Raw genomic sequence first — 6341 nt, 5'->3', positions numbered from 1 at the left:
GTATATATAAATTTATAATTGCTAGTTTGTTTAGTAGTGATTTGTGTGTTCTTGATGGTGCATTTGGGGGTTAAAAAACTGGTGAGTTGTAGTTTTATGGTGATTTATTTAGGTAATCATGATTTCATCTAAGGACACCCTGCTGAGTTGTAGCTAGGGGTGTACACGGGTCGGTTCGAATCGGGTTGAACCTCTATCCACTACCGAACCAGAATAGTGCGGGTGGGTGAAAAATCAACCGATTATGACCGAATTTGTTGGCGAAACCGCCCGTAGATGATTTTCGGTTTAACGGTCAGGTTCGGATCGGTTGGGCGGGTTGGGCCTTCAAACCTTTAATAATCAATACCTTTACAAATCAATATGAACACATTAAACAGAACATATCAATCAATATGTTCAAACAGAACACATTAAACCTTTAATAATCAATATGAACACATATTTTCAAACAGAACACAATAACCTTTAATAATCAATATGAACACATTAAACCTTTGAAAAACTCAAGGATTATTAATTTGAATAAAGAACATGTTAAACAATAGAACAATCAATATGAACAGAAACATTTTAAACTGAAAAATAAATTGTTATTGATATCTACTGAAAAATTTAAACATTTTAAATTGAAAAATAATGAACAGAAATAGTTCAAATAAATTGTTAATGGAAATTGAAAAATTTAGCACCATCATATTCATTTCTTGTTACGTATATGATATCTACCATATTTGAGCACTAAAAAAAAACAAAATCTCGAGAAAAAAAAATAATGAAAAAAAAAATAGTACCTATTTGAAAAATCTTTCTGTTTCCAGGGCTGAAAATCTAAATTGAAAATCCGAGTTCATGCAATGAGACAGTGAGAAGACAAAAACAGAGAGTGCGTAGGTGTATGTATGTAATACATGCGTGTTTTTACTTTTGTGAGAGAGAGAGAGAGAGAGAGAGAGAGAGAGAGAGAGAGAGAATAATTTGTGAATGGGTTGGAAGGTTTGAGTAAACATTATTAAAACAGTGATGAACCATTAACAAAAAAAATTACAAAATTTTCATAAAATTGTACTTGGGGTTTGGTTGATCGTTGAGTAGAGAACTTTGAAACTTCAATACTTTGAAGTTACAGGGTTTTCTTCATCAATAGCCTTGAATCAAAGAGGGTTTTCGTAGTTGATCTTTAATATATAGAGTATTTAGGGTTTGAAATTAAAGATTTAGTTCAGATTTATGGGTGAGACCATTAGAGAAACTATGGATGCATTTGGGTTTCAAAGAGAAATAGGGAGAGAATTCGTGAAAGAGAGAGAGAGAACTTGGGGAATTTCTGAAGAAAGTGAGAGCTTGAGAGGGATATAGAGAGAGAGAGAGAGAGGAAAGGGTAGGTGGGTGCTCATCATCATCCACCTGCTGTTTGAGTTTTTTGAGACAATATGGTTTGAAATTTGTGACTGTGAGAGAGACCATCATCATTTGCCGTTTGATTTTTTGAGATACAAGATGATGGTTTGAAAGCTATCACTGTGAAACAAAGAGAGACAGAGAGAGGGGAAAAGGGGGTTGGTGAGATCATCATCATGGTCTGTCTTTTGAGTTCTTTGAGATAAAGAGAGATGTCGATAAGGGTGTTGGAAGTTGTGTGTGTGATTTGTCAAATCAATTAGAGAAATACATATAAAACCATCATCAAAATTCTGTATGATTAATTTATTAATAATAAACGGTCGGTTCGGTTTTAATTATTTTTTATTATGTAGAATCGAAATCCGACCAAAAATCGAAATTAATTTTGAAACCAGGCCCGCCTTCGACCGAAACTAAGCTCGAAACCGTCCGTCATGCATTCGGGTCAATCGGTTTCGGGTCGGATTAGTCGGATGATTCGGTTGCTTGAACACCTCTAGTTGTAGCTTTGTTATCTGAAGTGCATCCATTTATTTTACTAAGTGCAATAATTAAAGGTTGCTTCTGAAGTGCATTCACTCCCAGACTTATTTGAGAAAGTAATTCTTTTTGGCTTTTCACTCCATCTAGAATCTTGTTGGGTATTTCTGATTTATTGGAATGTGAGCTTTACCAAATAAGTCTGAGGGTGATGGTTTTTATTTATGTTTTATTTTTTTGATTAGTGGTCCAACATATGAATGTTATTGAGATGCATAAACTATTTTACATCATATTTTTTTAACATCATGTTTATTGACATCCTTCAGCCATATTTCACTGTAGTGCAAGGTTATTCACCGAGCTCTTCCATTTATTTCTGATTATGGTAATTTGTTGCAAGCTTATAGTATTGATCATTTGGTGCTTCCAACAAGAGACTACCTCTTTGCTCCGTCACTGAGTGATATATGCCAAGCTGTGGACTTCATTCATGGTTAGTGTTTTCAACAAATTGCACTGTATGTTGTCTCAACTTTGGAGTAATGAAAAAATTGTGCCAGCTATTTCCGACAAAGCTCTGAATCTTCATGGAGGCATGTGTTATATTCATTTTCAAATAGTAACTTCGGTAATCTGATGCATATTAAATTTTGTCATCAACAGATTACAAAGATGGAAATCCCACCCGTTATGGATTAAGATGATTAAGAAAATCAATTTAAATACATTATTTTTCAATTGCAAATTTTTTATCCAAAAGCTTGATCAATTGGTTCTCATCCTCCATCTGATTCACTTCTATCAGGATATAGGGTGATCAACAAATGCACCCAGTTAAGATTTATTGCTTTGTGTGTTGGCCCTATCGTTGAATCATCCCGATATATATACAAGCACTGTTTGTACATACACATTTGTGAAGATGATTTAACACCAAAATGTAAGGATGTTTTATGCTATGAGAGGTTGGATAGTCAGATAATTTGAGTAATATAATCTGTTTGTTGTGTAAATTGATTGGATATATTTTCATAATAGACATGAAATAAATTGATTGTATTCTACATGGAACTGATCTTATTGGTGGTTCTTCCAGGTATGCACTCTGTATGTTTGTTTTCTTATTATAAATGATAAGTTGTTTTCCTGGAGGAAATCAAAAATGTTAATTTAATCCTGCTTCTTATGCCCTTCTGAAGAAAATGCATCATGTGGTCGAGCTACATATGTTGAATATGCTTTGAATATCATGTGTTTATATATTGAGTTTACTCACGTAATGAACTTTGAATATGCTTCTCTCTCTCTCTCTCTCTCTCTCTCTCTCTCTCTATGTTGTAAAAGATTATATATGGCATACATAGTATGTCATAAATATATTAAAAATAACTTTCTACGGTATGTAAAATTATACCATGAAAAATATGAGGGGTTGACGTCCCAAAATCACCAAACGGTGTCGGATTAGCACGAAACTTGACACACACGACCACCTAGGCACGAGAGACTTGTGGGAGAAGACGAGACTCGAATCGGGTTCTTGGTTCGAGAGTTAGGGCCGAATTTCACTCTAGACAAACTAGTTTTTCAAGAAACTTAGAATTCGAGGTGTTAACGTCCCAAAATCACCAAACGGCGTTGGAGTAGCACAAAACTTGGCACACACGACTGCCTAGGCACGAGAGGCTTGTGGGGGAAGACGGGACTCGAATCGGGTTCCCCGTTAGAGAGTTAGGGCCGGATTTCACTCTAGGCAAACTAGTTTTTCAAGAAACTTAGAATTCGAGGTGTTAACGTCCCAAAATCACCAAACGGCGTTGGAGTAGCACGAAACTTGGCACACACGACCGCCTAGGCACGGGAGACTTGTGGGAGAAGACGGGACTTGAATCAGGTTCTCGGTTTGGGAGTTAGAGCAGGATTTCACTCTAGGCAAACTAGTTCCTTAAGAAACTTAGAATTCGAGGTGTTGACACCCCAAAATCACTAAACAGCGTCGGATTAGCACGAAATTTGGCACACACAACTGCCTAGGCATGAGAGACTTGTGGGAGAAGACGAAACTCGAATCGAATTCCTGGTTTGGGAGTTAGAGCCGGATTTCACTCTTAAGAAACAAACTAGTTTCTTAAGAAACTTAGAATTTGAGGTGTTAATGCTCCAAAATCACTAAACGGTGTCAAAGTAGCACGAAACTTGGCACACACGACCACCTAGGCACGAGAGACTTGTGGGAGAAGACAAGACTCGAATCAGATTCCCGGTTTGGGAGTTAGAGCCGTATTTCACTCTAAAGAAACAAACTAGTTTCTTAAGAAGCTTAGAATTTGAGGTGTTAATGCCCTAAAATCACCAAACGATGTTGGAGTAGCACGAAACTTGGCACATATGACCGCCTATGCACGAGAGACTTGTGAGAGAAGACGAGACTCGAATCAGGTTCCCGGTTTGGAAGTTAGGGTCGGATTTCACTCTAGGGAAACTAGCTTCTTAAGAAACTTAAAATTTGAGGTGTTAATGTCCCAAAATCACCAAACGGCGTTGGAGTAGTACGAAACTTGGCAAACACGACCGCCTAGGCACGAGAGACTTGTGGGAGAAGACGGGACTCGAATCGGGTTCCCGGTTTGGGAGTTAGAGCCGAATTTCACTCTAGGCAAACTAGTTCTGTAAAAAACTTAGAATTCAAGGTATTGACACTCCAAAATCACCAAACGGCATCGGATTAGCATGAAACTTGGCACACACAACCGCCTTGGCACGAGAGACTTGTGGGAGAAGATGAGACTCAAATAAGGTTCCCGGTTTGGGAGTTAGAGCCGGATTTCACTCTTAAAAAACAAACTAGTTTCTTAAGAAACTTAGAATTTGAGTCCCAAAATCACCAAACGCGTCGGAGTAGCACGAAACTTGGCACACACGACTGCCTAGGCACGAGAGACTTGTGGGAAAAGACGGGACTCGAATCGGATTCTCAGTTTGAGAGTTATAGCCGGATTTCACTCTAGGCAAATTAGTTTTTTTAAGAAACTTAGAATTCGAGGTGTTAATTCCCCAAAATCACCAAACCGAAACTTGGCCCACACGACCGCCTAGGCATGAGAGACTTGTGGGAGAAGACGGGACTCGAAACGGATTCTCGATTTGGGAGTTAGATCCGGATTGCACTGTAGGCAAACTAGTTTCTTAAGAAACTTAGAATTCGAGGTGTTAATGCCCCAAAATTACCAAACGACGTTGGAGTAGCACGAAACTTGGCACATACGACCGCCTAGGCACGAGAGACTTGTGGGAGAAGACGGGACTCGAAACGGGTTCCCGGTTTGGGAGTTAGAGCTGGATTTCACTTTAGACAAATTAGTCTCTTAAGAAACTTAGAATTCGAGGTGTTAACGCCCCAAAATTACCAAACGGCGTCGGATTAGCACAAAACTTGGGGCACACGATTGCCTTGGCATGAGAGACTTGTGGGAGAAGACGGGACTCGAATTGAGTTCTCGGTTTGGGAGTTAGAACCGGATTTCACTCTAGGCAAAACTAGTTTTTTAAAAAATTTAGAATTCGAGGTGTTGACACCCCAAATCACCAAACGGCGTCGGATTAGCACGAAACTTGGCACACACGACCTCCTTGGCATGTGAGACTTGTAGGAGAAGACGAGACTCAAATCGGGTTCCTAGTTTGCGAGTTAGAGCCGGATTTCACTTTAGGTAAACTAGTTCTTTAAAAAACTTAGAATTCGAGGTGTGTTCAAAATCACCAAGCGGCATCGGATTAGCACGAAACTTGGCACACGCGACCGCCTTGGCACGAGAGACTTGTGGGAGAAGAAGAGACTCGAATCGGGTTCCCGGTTTGGGAGTTAGAGTCGAATTTTGGTATCGGCACAATTATTTACTTAATTATCTTTGTAATTATATAGTAGTTAAATTTTTATGTTTTTTTTGTAATTAACATATTAACACATAATTATATTGTCATTAATTATTTTTATTTTTTTTCCAGATATTTCCGGAGTAGGAGTTTGCTTCTTGTGGATTTCATGCTTGTGAAGAATGCCACTAATTTTTGCTTTTTGTACCACGGAGAATGCTGAGGAAAAATTTAATTTTGGTTTATGTTATTTTGAATTATGAATAACATTATGTATTTAAACATTATATATGTATTATGGAACATTATATACTAGGGTAATTTTGTTGATGTATAGTTATGAATGCAAGAATATGTTTATTATGGAGAAATTGTTATTCCTATATAGGAATTTTTATATTATTATGTAATTATTGATTTCTTTTTAAATTATTTTTCATTGAATACAGGTAATTTTAATATTTTTAATTAATTTACAGCAGGGGTTTTTTTTTTTTTGGTGACGGCACCATACTGTTGCAAAAAATAGGTATTTTTTTATTTTTAATAATTATTTCATTTTTTGCGACGGCACCACACCG

At 37.4% G+C, this 6341-nt stretch overlaps 1 long non-coding RNA gene across 1 annotated transcript; it reads left to right on the top strand.

Annotated features, from left to right (window-relative positions):
• Nucleotides 1-1585: 1585 nt before the first annotated feature.
• Nucleotides 1586-6131, top strand: LOC114301164 (uncharacterized). The gene is made up of 2 exons (XR_003642924.2): nucleotides 1586-2380; nucleotides 5893-6131. It is a non-coding gene; the product is annotated as an uncharacterized LOC114301164 (long non-coding RNA).
• Nucleotides 6132-6341: the final 210 nt, after the last annotated feature.

This window comes from Camellia sinensis, chromosome 8, assembly GCF_055761805.1.
Source record: "Camellia sinensis isolate YWXY chromosome 8, ASM5576180v1, whole genome shotgun sequence".
Lineage (NCBI taxonomy): Eukaryota > Viridiplantae > Streptophyta > Magnoliopsida > Ericales > Theaceae > Camellia > Camellia sinensis.
The sequence above is the reverse complement of the archived record's forward strand: the minus strand, read 5'-3'. Positions and strand labels throughout refer to the sequence as shown.